This window comes from Eublepharis macularius, chromosome 9 (genome assembly GCF_028583425.1).
Source record: "Eublepharis macularius isolate TG4126 chromosome 9, MPM_Emac_v1.0, whole genome shotgun sequence".
Lineage (NCBI taxonomy): Eukaryota > Metazoa > Chordata > Lepidosauria > Squamata > Eublepharidae > Eublepharis > Eublepharis macularius.
Window position 1 is genome coordinate 21,894,069 of NC_072798.1, and position 17,234 is coordinate 21,911,302.

General features: G+C 38.2%; 1 protein-coding gene across 2 annotated transcripts in view; it reads right to left on the minus strand.

Moving 5' to 3' along the window:
- ERC1 (ELKS/RAB6-interacting/CAST family member 1) overlaps positions 1–17,234 on the minus strand; it is a 261,544-nt gene that overhangs the window by 226,857 nt on the left and 17,453 nt on the right. The gene's annotated exons all lie outside the window — the stretch shown is intronic.

Here is a 17,234-nt window from a genome sequence, read left to right on the forward strand (position 1 = left end):
CAAATCTTGTTAAAAGGAACTAAAGAAAGAAGATTTAACTAGGGATTTCTCCATAATGCCTGGATCAAGCTCAGTAAGACTTCCCTTACATTAAACTTTTATTGACATTTGCAATTTTGATTTGTCAGTTAGGCTGAAAACCCAGTTTTGGGATTTTGTGAAATAAAGATATACCCAATAAATAAATGGATGAGACAGATCACTTGGGGCCACTGAAACTAGCTCAAGTCTTAACCCAGTTAGGCTACCAGTAAGGACCCCAGCCAGAGCACAGAAGCAGAAAGAGGATTTGCTTATTTCTAATGGACGATTACTTTCCAAGTGTGGTAAACCTTAACAAGGGTTTGAATGCAAGCTCTAGAGCCCATAGCTATTTTCACCACTTCTGCTTACAATGAAGAGAACATGTTTGGCCTTTTGTTCCCCATCGCATTCTCCAACCTTGCAATCTGTCCACATTCTAGTCTGCATCAGAATTTCCTAGTCTTGGTGCTAGAAAGACAACAAAACAGCCACTAACCGATTTTACTGACCCAATGTCAATTGAAAGAATATGCAAGTTTTGACTGATATTATTTACCTACCATGCCAATCAATTTCCATTCATTCAAATATAACTTACGCTGGAAAAAGTCAATTATGTGAATCCATCCTTAGTTTAACACAGATTGGTTCAAATACTCAAAGCAGCTTAACATTCAATGTTATTCGGTTGTAATGCAGAGGCCTCCACTAGAATTTTCCAAAGTAAACTTTAATATACTTTTTCAGCTCTGTGACCATTTCAGTTAAAAGAAAAATACTGGAGACCCAGGCTTATATGTCTGCATAAGGCTCAAGGCCTATGTATCAGAACTGATTTGTTTTGCATTTCTTCAGTTCTGAGAGTCTAAACTTTACATGTTTTCCTATCTGGAACTAAAAGACTTGCCTGAGAGCATGTAATTCAAGGCTAAGCTGTTTTTCTCCTCCTCAGAGAAAAAAACTGGATTTTGGGAACACGTGGATTTTATGCTTTTAACATGCCTAACCATGCTTGATTATGCTTGTATATTTTTCTGCCATTCCTAGCCTTAATAAAATAAAACAGAAAGACATGGTTGCCTAAGGAGCCAATTATTTTCTGTTAGAGCATACATTCTAGATGAATATTCTCCCCTTTGTAGTGGATCAAAGGCGTATAGTACGCTCAGGTATCCAAGTACTTTAACTAACAGCTGGATGCCCCAGCCCTGACTACTGTATCTCCACAAAAGGGCAAATCTGTGACAATGTCATCTAGCCCTACCAATGAACAATGAATGCATACTTGTACTAATGGTTCAATTATCAGGTTTTTAGATTGCATTGAACAGCATTGTTTCTGTACCTAACAGCAGAGTGATTGACCCTCATGCCAATTTCAAAAGTAGCAAAACCAAGCCACCCACTGTCAAAGTAGGGGTTTTCACCTACTCAGGGAACTCCCTGAAAAATATGACTTATCATACTCCCATGGCCTTTTCTCCATAGCCTGATGAGACCAAATATGCTCTGACCAGCCCTGAACAATGAGTCAGCTGGGGAGGTAACCGTCTTGAAAACCTGGGTATTTGCATAATAATTAGGGGCAGGTGGAATGGGCTTTCCAAATTATCATCCCTGCCTCCACCTCAATTCCCCATGGGCCACCATTATGTCATGTTCTATATTAAAGAGTACATGGTGCATAGATGTACTTAAAAGCACCACTGGAAAGCACAGTGCAGGAGAAAGTCTCTAAACCTACATAAAAGGTATTGAGGAACAACTCCACAAACCTTCAGAGCTAGCAGAGGGCTGCCAAGGAATGGTGGCAGCAACACAGCTTTAAGTTTTTTTTTAAATTGCTCTTTATATCTGTGGTCTTAAAGCTGGACAATACTGTAATTGCATAACTAGTTTGCATGAAAAGGGATTTTACCTCAAACCCCACCACAGTGTGAACATACACATCTATTTTTTAGGACTATGATATATTAAAACTAATGTGCTATAACAACGGGAGTCGGCTGAGTTTTATAAACATTTCAGCTACCCCTCCCCCTTCATTTTTGGGGCAACTAGAAGCAATCCTCAAACGGTTAGGGCTGGAAATTAGGCTGAAGGGAAAGAAGAAGTTTTTCATTGGCTTCCCTTTAATCTAAACTAAAAGGGGGAGAAACACTGGGTTGAAAGAATGCACACACTATGCTTTCAAAGTCCAATTTTACATACCCCAAGCACCCTTAAATTGCAAGGGAATCCTACCTGGGGTATTTGGCCTTGGAGAACATGCTTACTCTATGCACAATCCCTCCCTTAAGAAATTTTCAAGGTCCTTGCTTCCTGTTATTCCTTTTAAAATACTTTCCAATATTGCCCATGTTAGTGGTAAGTCAATTTGTACATATTAGTAAGTATGTTTTTACTCATGCTCCACATTTGAAATAAAAACAAATGAAGTTACAGATGGGTACCCATGTTGTTCTGTAGTAGAAAAGCAAGACTCAAGTCCAGTGGCAACTTAAAGACCAACGACATTTTCCAGAGTATAAGCTTTTGAGAGTCGAGCTCTCTTTGACAGATTTGACAAAAGGAGCTTAACCCTGGAATCCTACTAAACAAAATCAGTTACATCAGTTTTCTTTCTTGCCAACCTTCTTCAAATGAAAATTAAAGACAGAAAATATTTGCAAAATCCCACTGCTACTCCCACCACCAAAATCAACATATTTGAAAGTCCATATTCTCCCAAGTCACAACAGTAAAGCTGCTACTCTGTCATCAATAGCTTGTCACTCAGTACTGAGATGTCTCATTTTAGAAACGGGTTCTTTCTCCTAAAGCAAGTATGAGGAAAGGAGACAAGGAACAGCCTAATACTTGACTTTTGATAGAAATTATTTTGATATTTTCTTGCCGTATGTCTATTCCTTATATCTGCACTACAATATCATCGCCATGAAGACAAGATTACAGCTGTGTGCTAGATCATGACTTTTGGCTAAAACATTATGCAAACTTGCCCTACAAAAATTACTGGCCATTATTTTGTAACTTAATTTTTATATAAGTGCTGGGAACAGACATTCACGATGCCAAAATACCAACATTGCTACCAGCCAGGAAAGACTGAAGATCTATTTACAAGTTCATGGAGGATAATAGTCATGTGATATCAAGATGACACATATAGAAGCTAAAGCAGAATACTTCAATGGGAAAAAATAAACACAGTATGGGTATATAAAACTTCCAAAGATTTGTCCAACTGACTTAGAAATATCTAAGGAGAAGAGAGTCATGTAACTGTGATAATAACTGTGAGTCATAAAGTGCCTCTTCATCTTTAATGGTAGCTAATAAATAGATATGCCACTGTTTATTTGGATGTGTTTCTGCCTCAAGCACCCACCAATCCTCAGGATGCACTTGGGGCAAAAGAATGATCAGTAACAAACTGGATCTATGCCCATCTTGGCTGGTGATAGCTTGCCAAGAAAAGCTTATTCTATTAGCAGGTGAGTTAATTAATGCCTTCCTTAATATTCTGAGAGCTGTAATCATCCAACTTTTCCTCAACAGCAATCTAACCTTCCTGCTGGTTTCCCAGGAAACTAAAATGTGGTTGGTTTCCCAGAACATGGTTACGGTTCTGTCCTCAACGTTCTCTTCTTGGATTACTTCCTGTTCATCACAGCTTATGTATCCTTCCCTCTTTGGATCTGTGGTAAGCAAAGAACGCTTTTTTGAATATTCTATCTACAATGTTGAGAGGCAATGATTTCTTCCGCACATCAGACAGACCCACTCTTGTGGATCCAAAGTAGTGGAGAGGAGCTAAACAGGAAACTAGGATGTGAAGAGTAAATACAAAATGCTGATGCACAAAGCCAAAAGGTAGAATTATGTCTGGATCACCACATGGGATCATCTAATACGTCCCTCCGCAAACATCTGGGAACCACATATTTAGCTCATTTCAAGGAAGACGCTGACTAAAAGAAGCGAACTTACCACTCCATTAAAAAGCCAAGAGCTTTCACTTTGGGGTTTTATTTTACTATGGCATTCCTTAAGCAGCTCAGATTGTGGGATTTTGCCAGTTAAGCTCATTTTAAAGGATTAACTGTTTGGCTGTCTAGCAATTTTTACACCTCCATCTTCATACAATAATGTAAACCAAATGAAGACAAAATGACTATACTTCTCAAACCTATATGTACCATCTTTCTATATTTAAAAGCCTTATTCTATCTCCAGTAAATTAGTGAACAATGAAGTGGAAGCTCTTACAGTTTAAAGTAACTGACTTAATATCTTCAAGAAAAACGCTGATTAAAAGTTTTGTCCTTCATATATTTCCTAAACAGGCTATCATCTCTTTCTTTTTTGGTCTCTGTACACATGAAAGGACAGTTACTTTTGACTTCCGGTTTGGGATTCATGAAGGTCTAACGCAGCTCAGGGAGCTGAGCTGTCCGTGCCGCTGTTTGTAGGGGCTGGAGGGGTGCAAACTGCCCATAGCCCCATTCTCAGGCGGAGAACAGGCAAGTACACTCAAGAACCTGAGGGCGCGTTGATCTCGGGTGTGAGGGGGGTTCTACGCAACAATCCCCCGTCCACCCTTGAGGTCCCACCCGAAGAAAGGTAGCCAAGATCTCTGCAGCGGCTCTGGAGTCAATTTTTGGCATAAGACCTACATGCCCAAGCTTCAGCAAACCAAGAAGGGAACCTGAATCGATTGGATAATCGAAGCAGCGACTACAACCCAAGAGAAACATTTAAGAAGGTAAAGATTGCTCTCTCTCAATACGGGACAATAAGAAATAAAGTGATAAAGAGAATTAGAAAACTGCGAGAGACTTGATATATAACTGAGAAAACTCCGGCAAATAAATTACTAAAAAGTGACATTGTAAAGAGAAGTTAGCGCGGAAAAACGATTATTGTTTACATACCTGCGGCTAGGAAGAGATAGAGGACTGTGAGAAAGTTCTAACATCGCGATAACTAATGTGAAACGGAAAGGAACAGGAAGTGCGTCAGAACCATAAAGAGACTGGCGAGAAGCGGCTTGTAAACAACGGAAGTGGAATATCGCCATTTTGGAGTAGGGCAAAGCTGCGACTTCAAGGAAAACGGAAGTAGGCCATCTTTGACAAGGGTAAGGGAGGTTGCCTCAAAATAAAACCATAGAGAAAAGACGCCCGACATTTTGGACTGTGTAAATACTAGTTTTTAGAAAAAAAACCTAAATCTGGACTTTTAAAAATAAAAGAAAATAATAAAGTAGCGCCACGGAGTTAAGGAAAAGAGCAGACTCGTGGGAGCGAAGTAGAGCTAGCCCCACGATGTCGAAGAAGGAATGGCAAACGGCGCTGGAAAATTTAGACAAAAAAGTTTCGGAAGGAAATAAAGAGCTTAAAGATATGATGCAAGAGATGGCGAAAAATTTGAAAGATTTTAAAGAGGCACTTAAATTGGAGATGGCAGAACTAACTAAGAACATGGATCAAGTTCAAAAAGACTTTCAAGTTAAACAGCAGAGAGTTAACGCAGTAGAAAACGCGGCTGACACTTTGGCAGATGTGCAGAGAATGGAGATGAGAGGAGTGAAGGGAAGAATGGCCGTAGCTGAACAAATGGAAGATGTATGGAGGAGACAAAATCCTAAAAATAGACAATATACATTTTACTCTGCAAGACATTTTACACTACCAAGAATTGACATGATCTGGCCCTCCAAAGAATTGGTGGTATGGACTAGAGACGTGGAGATAATGCCAAAGGTAGGCTCAGATCATAATCCAATCATGTGGAGATTCGGAAAAAATACTAAAAGAAGAGGATGGAGGATAAATGAAGACTTGCTGCAGACGGAAGAAAACATTGCGTTTTTACGAAGAGAAACCAAATTCTTTATACAGTACAATTTGAACAAGGATGTATCAACTTATAAGGTATGGGACACATATAAAGCTGTGATTAGAGGAATACTAATGGACCTGAATGCAAGAGCTAGGAAGAGAAAGGAAGAAAAGAGACTTGAAATTATGGAAAAAATTAAAGCCAAAGAGATACAACTTAAGAAAAGACCAGGGAAAAAGAAAATATATCAGGATATGAAAATCCTGCAGGAACAATTGACAGCAATGGATAACAAAGAATTGGAGTGGAATTTAAAAAAAATGAAGCAGAAGTCGTTTGAAGGTGCAAATAAACCTGGGAAATACTTAGCATGGCAGTTAAAGAAAAAAAAGGAGAAGAAAACCATAACTAAGATTCGAGAAGAGGATAATATATTGATGGATCAATCTGCCATTAGTAGAGCCTTTTTTAAATTTTATGCAAAACTGTACCAAAAAAAGGAGGTGAATAGAGATTCAATAGAGGAATATTTGGAGAAAATGAAGCTTCCAACAATTTCAGAGGAATGGAAAGAGAAGTTAAATAGGGAAGTGACAGAGGAAGAAATAAAAGAAGCTATACGATCAACAAAATTAGGGAAAGCGCCTGGACCGGATGGAATAACAGCAAAGTTTTATAGAATGATGGCCAATGATCTGACACCGTTTCTAAGGGAGGTAATTAATGGAATTTTGCAAGGCCAAAAGATTCCTGATTCATGGAATGAAGCTAATATATCACTGATCCTGAAAGATGGACAGGATTTGACTAATGTTAAGAACTATCGGCCAATTTCGCTGCTGAATAATGACTACAAAATATTTGTGAAAATTATGGCGGAAAGGTTAAAGGGATGGATGTTGGAATTTATTGCAGAAGAACAGGCTGGATTCCTACCTAATAGACAAATTAAGGACAATTTAAGGACAGTAATAAACGCTATTGAATACTACGACAAGCACTGTGATAGGGAAGTTGGTTTCTTTTTTGTGGACGCGGAAAAAGCATTTGACAATTTGAACTGGGACTTTATGTTTGCCACTATGGAAAAGCTGCAAATGGGAGAAAAGTTCATACAAGCAGTTAAAGGAATTTATAAAGATCAGTGTGCAGCGATTGTAGTCAATGATGATTTGACTAAAAAATTGAAAATAAGTAAAGGTACAAGACAAGGCTGCCCACTGTCTCCATTGTGGTTTATTTTGATTTTGGAAATTTTGCTGATTCAAATTCGAGAGGACGATACAATTCGTGGCATAAAAATAAAGGAATTTTCCTACAAAGTCAGAGCATTTGCGGATGATGTAATGTTGATAGTGGAAGACCCGATAGATAACATGCCAAAAATAATGGATAAAATAAAGGAATTTGGAGACCTGGCTGGATTCTATGTGAACAAAAAGAAGTCGAAGATACTGTGTAAGAATATGACGAAGCAAAAACAGCAAGAATTAATGGAGACAACAGATTGCGAGGTAACTAATAAAGTAAAATATTTAGGAATTGAGCTGACTGTGAAAAAAAATAGATTTATTTAGAAATAATTACGAGAAACTGTGGCAACAAATAGAAAGATTTGATAAAATGGAAAAAATTAAATTTGTCATGGTTGGGAAGAATAGCAGCAGTAAAGATGAATGTGTTACCACGTGTGATGTTTTTGCTGCAAACTATTCCAATTATACAAGACTTCAAACAATTCGACAAATGGCAAAGAAAAATTTCAGACTTCGTGTGGGCAGGCAGGAAACCCCGGGTGAAAATGAAAGTATTACAAGATTCAAAAGAAAGAGGGGGACTGCAACTGCCAAACATAAGATTATACTATGAAGCAATTTGTCTGGCTTGGTTAAAAGATTGGATAACGCTAAAAGACCGTAAATTGCTGGCCTTGGAGGGACACAAAAAATTGTTTGGATGGCATGCCTACTTGTGGTATGATAAAGTTAAAGCGGACTCTATGTTTTTGCATCACTATATTAGAAGAAGCCTTTTCACAATCTGGAAGAAATACAAGAATTACATGGAAAGTGGTATCCCTTCATGGGTGGTACCATATGAAGTAATAGATCCGAGAGCTGTTTATAATGAACAACGTTTAACTTATAAAGAGATAACGTCGACGGAACATAGAATATTAAAAATAAAGACACAAGAAGAGTTATCTCCTCAATATGGATGGTTTCAATATAGGCAAATCAGGGATCTTTACAACTCGGACTGTTTAAGGGGAGGAATAAGACTGGAAAACTCGGAGCTAGAAGTGATCTTACAAGAAGGTAAAAAAGACATTTCGAAAATATATACTCTTAAAATGGCATACGGAAGACGAGACAGTCAAAGTTCAGATGGTGAAATGGGCAATAAACTTTCATAAAGAAATAACAATGGAATCATGGGAATATTTGTGGGAAAACACTCTGAAGACTTCAACTTGTACCAATATTAAAGAGAATGTTTACAAAATGATGTATAGGTGGTATTTAACGCCTAAGAAGATTGCGCTCGGAAATGCAAATATGTCAGACAAATGCTGGAAATGTAAAAAGCATGAAGGATCATTGTATCATATGTGGTGGACTTGTGAGGTAGCTAAGCAATACTGGGGAGATATAATAGAAATAATTAATGAGGTTTTGCAAACCCAAATAAATAGGAAACCAGAATTGCTGCTACTGAACTTGGGAATGGAAGATGTTCCAAAGCAGTATAGAACATTGCTATTTTACACGATTACAGCAGCAAGACTTTTATATGCGCAGAAATGGAAAGTGCAAGAAATACCAACTATAGAAGATTGGATTTACAAATTGTTGTACATGGCAGAAATGGACAAAATGACAAGAAAACTGAAAGATCTTGATCCAGGAGAATATATTGCAGATTGGGGGAAATTGAAACAATATCTAGAAAAAAAATGGGATGTGAAAGGAGGACTGTGGCAGTTTGAGAATTATTAATGTGTGATTTTACAAAGGGGAAAGAGAAGTAACTTTACCATTAATGGGGAAATTTAGTTATTAATCAATCTAAGCTAATATTAGTATTAAGAAGAATGTATTAAAAACAGATAAGTTAAACAGGGAGACGTAGATTGGATACATTAGTAAATTGGAGATATAGAAGAATTTGAATATGCTTAGAATAAGTGATACAATATATATAAGATTTAGAAAAATTACAGTTAAGAGTAATTTAAATAATAAGATGGGTTAAGGGTTGGAAAGCTGTTGGAAGTCTATAAGGGGGGGAAAGGGGGGGTTGATATAATTTAGGTAAGATGGGGAATTTGTGTAATATTTTATGTACTCACCAATAAAAATTTAAGAAAGGACAGTTACTTTTGAAGTAAGAGCAAAGCAGCAAGAGTTCATAGTTACTGGACAAGAAATTACTGGGCAGAAGATAGTTTCTTTTGGGATTGGACATAAGCTGTTTGATTGGCAGTCTAAATATTAAGACCTTCTATAACAACTACCTGGGTATTATGTTCCTGGTGGAAACTTGGGGGAAGGGACATAGGGAGGAGCATGGCACTGCATGTGCCATGACATCAGCAAGTGACATGTCACGCAAGGGACTGATTTTACCATTGAGTTTCTGGTGAATTCTAGAACTATGTGATATTATTTCTGGGTCTTCCCCAGAAGTGACTACACACCATGGATAATGCTGGAGTTTTTATTTTTCTTAATGGTGATCAACAAGGATTACCAGCAGGACATCTCCTGGCATAGCCAGAAGCCTGGCAACACTACATAATAATATATTGTTAACTAGGAGGCTCCAATTGGTGCAAAATGCTGCAGCTCGACTATTATCAGGAGCGAGCAGGAGCTTGAATGTTACTCCCATCCTACAGTCACTCCATTGGCTACCTATCAGTTACCATGCTCAATTCAAGGTATTGGTTATTACATACAAAGCTCTTCATGGCCTTGGTCCAGCATATCTACGGGATCGCCTCTCTCCCTGTGTCCCTCCACGGCAGCTTCGCTCATCTGAACAGGGTCTTTTGCAGGTGCCAGCCTGTGCATGGGCGAAACCAACAGCGGCCTGTACACAGGCTTTCTCTGTGGTGGCCTCTACCCTATGGAACGGCCTGCCTGAGGAGGTCGGGAGAGCCCCCATCCTCCTGGCTTTCCACAAACAATGCAAAACTGAATTATTCAAAAAGGCCTTTTTCTCAGCTAAGAGGGTGGTATTGTAGGAAAGTGATCCCAGATCTTTCGCTAATGAGTTAGAAACCAGAGATTTCACCATTATGTTGCCTTACATATTATCTGTTGTTTTAAATATGTGCTCCTATATACTACCTGTGCTTTATGTTGTTCAATGCAAGTCCTAGAACTGATCATGTTCTGTTTCAGCAATTCCTCAACCCCATACTGGATCCTTGCTAATACTATATCTTTGTAAACTTATATTCTTTTACCCCATGACATTGTTTATGGAAATGTTCTTGATACTGTATGGAAATGCCTGCCCTTGTCCTTGCCACTGATTGTACTAATCTCATACTATGTAATCCGCCTTGAGTCTCAGTAAGAAAGGCGGAATATAAATGACATAAAGTAAAATAAATTAAAAAAATATATTGCACACCTCATAACAACGTACGTCAAAAGTCAGATACATTTGCTTCATTTCTTACACAGAAAGCCAGCCTTTAACTCAAGGTCACAGACTGTAAATAGAGGTGGGAGGAGAGAACTTTAATATGCCTGTGTCCGATTTAAATTTCATCTTCAACCAGGTCATTTTAAAGAGAATTGCTTGAAAATCCAGTTTTTTATTCACCCTAGGACCTTTAAAGGTTAATTGTGGGGTCAACAACTGGATAACAATATAGCACTTTATTGATAAAACACTAGTCATAAGGCTCTGAAGAGGGGAATCTATGGCAGAGAACACCTGAAGAGATCATAAATATCCTGGCATATGGATATTTTCAGAGCATTCGGTTGCCAAGACCGGCTGCTGATGCAGGTACCAGATGAAGACACACCAGGGAACTTGTAAAAACTAAATTTCAGTGATGAGCTGCAGAACATGTCTACATCTACACTTTGTTCTCAATCATATGATTATTTTCAAAGCTAATTGCAAAAGCTCGAGAGACTAGGCATATGGATTGCCTGGTCTTTTTCAGTTTATTTGCAGTATTCTAATTTGTTGAGTGCTCTATCCAAGAGGATCCATGCAGATGACATCATCACATAATGAAATCCTAAAAATGGATTCCTGCCCCCAAAGCTCATAATGGCATAAAGGCAAAACTCAAACTTTACTGAAGCAATTTCTAGAAAAGAAATCATGTTACTGTGTTGTAATAAAAACAAAATTCTAGGAAACCTTGAAGATTAACAAAAGCTTAAGTTTTATGGACTAGAAATTGCCTCAAATGTATGAATGTGGAAGTTTGTATTTTATTAAATTTTTCTTTCTCAACAGAAAATTTTCTATCAATAGTTCATACAGGCACGGGATTGAATGCATACTTGTGGATAAAAAAAAGTTTTATACAGTGGAGCAGAAAACCTGTAAGAGAGCAGGTGGTGAGTTACTATCCTATGTAAATTATGAGAGAACAGGAGTACCAATACAACCAGAAGCTTCTAAGTGCATCCTGCTAGTCACTGCTAACAACAGGCTACAGAGTGACAGATGTGAAGGCTTGCAGGGGAGATTTTATTTCCCCTTTTCTAGACGTCTTTTGTGGGGAGCACTTAAACACTCCTATGAAATTTTTTAGAGTATGGATTTTATTTTCTCTTTATAATAAATAGTTTTTTCCCTTTCGAAATGAGAGAAATGTTTTGAAGTTAATGTTTTATTCATTCAAAACGTATAACCTGAAAAAAGGGGGGAAAGTTAAATTCTGGGAAGCTCTAAAAATCGTATGAAATAGATTTTTCTTCTCTTTTGGAATGAGTAAAATGTGCTCAGTCAGCGGGTGATGGATTGCCATTACAGCTACTGGAAAATGTCCTGGAATGCTGATGGCCTGAGGGGCTGCCCACCCCCCATGAAAGGCAGGCAGGAGCTGTCACTGCTGTAAGCTGGCAGCCCCAGGAGCACATGTGAACCTCCCTTCAACACGGCTTCAACATTTCTAGTAACTTAATTAATGGTAAAATTTCAAGCAGGACAGATTTTTAGAGTTATGAAACCATCTTACTATATAAAAGACAAGCCATATAGGCAACAACTCACTTTTTATCCTCACATAGGTGCACGGCTGATGACTGTGGTTTTGAGGCCGCTGCAAAGCACCTGCTTGCCACCAGGAGGGGGCTTGTTGAATCGACAGCCTAAGCACCCCTCCCTGCACCTCCCCTCAGGTCTCCAGGCCACTGCGAAGCACCTACTTGCTGCTGGGAGGGGGCCCGCTGAATCAGTTTTCTAGAGCCCACTGTATTTTTTCACATAACGGGCATTGTTGCTAGTTACTAATAATTTTAAGTCACATTTAAAGTATCAACTAACTTGTGTTAGCAGAAGGGATGAGAGAACAAACAATCTGCTACAGACAGGTATTCTTGGGGGAAATTGGTAATTATAGGCTAGCTGTCTTCCGGGAAACGTGCCTGATATTGATTTTCTTATTCAAGAACTATGAATAAGCATGTAATGAACTCCAACATCTGCATGGGTATGGGGAAATGGGGAAAGAGACACACTCTATGGCCTTTAGAAAAGGCAAGAAGCAGAGAGAAACAAATTTTTGCTCTGTCAAATGCCAAAGGTGTGTGTGTGTGTGTGTGTGTGTGAGAGAGACAGACAGACAGACAGACAGACACAAAAAGGGGATTCATTTGACACTTTTGTAAGTAGCAACACCACCAGACCTCAGGCATGAGCGGGGGGTGGAGTTCTGGTGTCAATGACAAATATCCTTGGAGGCTCACTTTAGCCTCAGATCCAGATTTGTGGTGAGAGGTGAAGAAGGGTTGTGAGCCTGCAGAGAAGAATGTGGCTTAAAAAAAGAAAACAAGAGAGCCAAGCTGGAACCATCCCCCAAGTGGCCGCGCTAAAGTAAACCCCCAACAGCACAAACCTAAGCAGAGTTACTATGGTCTATGTCCACTGATTTCATTTTAGATGGAGATGCTTGGCTTGTTGAGACAGGGCGGCCCCATCTGATTCTTGGCCAAGTCTGCATTTCAGGCTGTAAAAGCCACTTTGGAAGAGGCCTCATCAACTGCAAAGCTCAACCAGCCTCCTTCAGCACTGCAATGGCCTTCTTATCTGGCCATCAGCAGTCATGATGAACATCTGCCCCAGCCCTCTGTCTTCCTTCAACTCCTCATTGTCCTTCTTGCCAGCCTCCTTCTGCGCCAAAATCTAAGAACACATTTTCATCATTTTGCTGAGTGACTCATTTTGTTGGCTGCTGATTAAATTGCCACCTGCCTAATTACCTAGGCATGTTCCTTGAGTGTTTAACCGTTAAACTGACTCACTGAACAAATCTTGTACAGAAATATAAAGTGATCTAAAGATATTAGGATTAAGGATCTACATATTTTGGTATATGAGCTGCAACACTGTGCAGATCTTGTTTATTTGACCCAAATGGACTTCAGGCTATTGAAGTTGCATGCACAAACTTACTAAGGCGTCGGGTTTGCCATTCCTGAGCTTCTGTCTAAAATTAAAGGGGTAGATGAGCCATATTTTCTTTGTGACATGGAGAATAGAAGTATATCTAACAACAACAGTGTTTATATACCGCTCTTCTAGACAGATTATTGCCCCACCCAGGGCAGTGAACAAGTTAGTAGTATTATTATTCCCACAATACAGCTGGGGAGCTGGGGCTGAGAGGAGTGGCTTACCCAAGGCCACCTACTGAGCTCATGGCAGTGGTGGGATTTGAACCAGGAGAGTGCTAATTCACAGCAGAACCACTTAACCACTGTGCTACAGCTGCTATGAGAGAGATGCTGCATTTGAACAGCTTTTATGTATTTTGCAATTGTCTAAAGCACAATTATCACAACTGTTGTATGGTGTTACATTTCCAGGTACTTTGTATAGGGTAATGGCTAACTGCCTGAGCTGAGAAATCCACAGTCAGAATTGCACCTGAACCACAAGACAGTCAGCATGAACGTAAAACAAAAGTCCAGTGGCGCCTTAAAGACTTTTATTTCAGTATGAGCTTTTGTGAGTCACTGCTCACTTCTTCAGATGTGGAAATCAAACTTAAGAGGCCTTCTTATGGGGCAGGTTGGGGTTAAGATCAAGGATGAATTCTGTCATGAGTCTTTCAAGTACAGTTCATAATGTGGGGGAAAAGAAAACGCAAGAATGATTCTCAGGCTGATTTCCATACATATCTGAAGAAGTCAGCACTGACTCACAAAAGCTGATCTTGAAATAAATGTGGTAGTCTTTAAGATGCCGCTGGGTATTTGCTTTATTTTGCAGCAGTGGACGAACATAGCTATGCCTTTTCAATCAGCATGAACATAACCATGTTTATACAGAAGTAAACTTGGATTTTTGTGGCCATTTCACCTAATGTGACTAGATAGTCTTGGACAACTGGTTTTTATTGTTAATTTGTTTTGACTGTAATCAAAATGTATTACATGGTTTTGGTTTTTGAATTCTACAGAGGCTAGAAATCAATGGGCTTAGACTGGAGTTACTTTATACAGGACTATACTGTAAATTTCTCCACCTACCTGCTGCAATTTGTTGGAATAGGGAAGGCTAACAGGCCCAGGATGAGATGCAGAACCTAACTCATGGTTTCAGATATATTTATATTTGTATATCTAACAGTTGAGAAGGAGAAGTATTAATTACCTGCAGAGTAATTTAGTTTGATATTTAGAAACCATGTATGAATGACTACTTGTATTGTTGTTTCTAAGCGAGAAACAATACAAATTAAAGTAGTTTGTAGTTTGTTTGTATGTTTTGTATATTTGTAAACTGAAATGATTTTTTTTAAAAAGGAGGTGTGCTCAAAACTTTGTTGTTTTGACTCATGAAGTAGATTTTTCGCTCACAACACTGCACAGCTTAGAGGGAACATTGGCTGCGAGTTATATAAAGCAGTACAATGCTTGAAATACTCGCTTGGATCAAAAGATCCCTCTACGCAAGCGGCGCAGTCAAACGCATACTAATCTTGCTATATATAGCTGGGTATGATTTAAAAAGCCACTACTGTATTGGAGATCTTTACTCAAAATGCCAATATTCTAAAGATGTACCTGAACTTACAAAAAGTATTTTCAGGTGGGTAGCCATGTTGGTATATATAGCAGAACAGCAAGATTTGAGTCCAGCAGCACCTTAAAGACCAACAATGTTTTTGGGGTATAAGCTTCTGAAATTCAAAATCAGACAAGGGAAGCTTTAACTCTCAAAAGCTTAAATCCTGAAAATCTTGTTGGTATTTAAGGCGCTATTGGATTCAAATTTTATAGAAAGTAGTTCAGCCACCAAGAATGTTAAAATAAAGCACAAATGCACTATCTCAAGCCTATTCTCAGTGCACCAATATACATTTACTCAGCCAGAAGCTGAAATTGATGTTTGTCCCTAAAGCAGCAATGTGCCTATACTCCTTTTCTAAATGGTATCTTTCAGTCCAGGTGTTGTCTCAGTCTATGTTCAGTGAAAATTGCAGAGTCAAGCATTCAGACAGCAGGTAATGTTTAGGCACCTTATACATATGTAGCGGGGAAGCACCCATCAACACATATTTATTGAAACTTTTTTTAATGTCACCCTTCAGCCCGATGTGAAAAGTACATGAATCTGGAGATTAGGTTATTTTCCCCATAGTTTTAGTCTACTTTATATTCATGAAGCAAGCTGCAACTTTCTGTAAGGGAAGCACCGTTCTACAATGAATGCACAGCATATTGACACCCACTGAAGATAACAATTACTAGGCAGTCAACTAACTTTTGTTTAAAAATAGCCCTATATTATGAAACATGAATACATATGACTGAAGTTTCAAGCCCTGGAGTTTATTTATTAAAGCATATTTTAAACTGATTGTGCCCATGTACACCATCTCAAATGTTCAATAGATGAAAATATTTAAATGGTCATCCAAACTGATCAGCTGTTTAAAAGTCCAATCTTCCTGCAGGAACATATGGAGAAAAAAAGTTGGGCAACTGAAGTAAAAATATCATTCTTCCTTATGAACTCTGTCAGACTCAAAGATGTATCTAGGAAAATCCCAGTTCCTCAAGAGTCAAGATGCTCTGACCTGTATTTCTGCACATTCTAAAAACTGAACCAGAAAGTAATTAAATAGTTGATTCTTGTAAGAGAACTGAAATGATTGGCTTGTAAGACAAACTTCTAGTTCCTCTTTATACCATTGTTTACATGAAAAATTGAGGTTTTAAAAGCCACAGATGAATAATATCAGACTATTTTAGAAAAATAGAAAAGAGTCCAGTAGCACCTTTAAGACTAACCAACTTTACTGTAGCATAAGCTTTCGAGAATCACAGTTCTCTTCGTCAGACACATGTGATTCTCGAACTGTGATTCTCAAACGCTTATGCTACAGTAAAGTTGGTTAGTCTTAAAGGTGCTACTGGACTCTTTTCTATTTTGCTACTACAGACTAACACGGCTAACTCCTCTAGACTATTTTAGAAACAGGCAAACTGTTGGTTTAGCCAGTGAAAACACTGTGCTTTAAAAGGAAAATCTTTAATTAATATTTTGTTCTAACATTTACACCCATCCTTAATATAACCAAGCATGCTATATTTTAACACAAAGAGAAAAACTGATAGCTTTGCATGGTATTTATAAAGAGGGCTCTTGTACATATAGAAGAAGGTCAACTATGGTTTAAGCTTTCCTGATCCTTGATCAATCAGGTAACAATCAAAATGTTAACAGCTATATTTATATTTCCCTAAACATATTGAACTGGTGAAGCCATAAATATTTAGAGACTTTCAATTAACCTTTTTGAAAAATGCAAATCTGAAGTGGAAAATGTAATCACTCTGAAGAAAAAGATCTGAAATCTGAATCTAAAAATCAAATTTATCTTTCAGTTATTTCTTGTACTTATGGTGGGTTATTACCTAGAAATCTTTACATGCTGAAAACATCATCATATCTTTCAACTGGAACTCCAAGTACTCACTCAACATTTCAAAGAAATCCCTCTGTGAATACTGTGTCCAAAGCCTGTTTAATTAGAGTAAATCTCATTAACTAGATCTTCTTTATAAAGGATAGAAATGGCCAACTACAATGGATATAGATGGCATAAAACAGTTTAATTGGGGGCAAACTGACTATAATCTAATCTTACT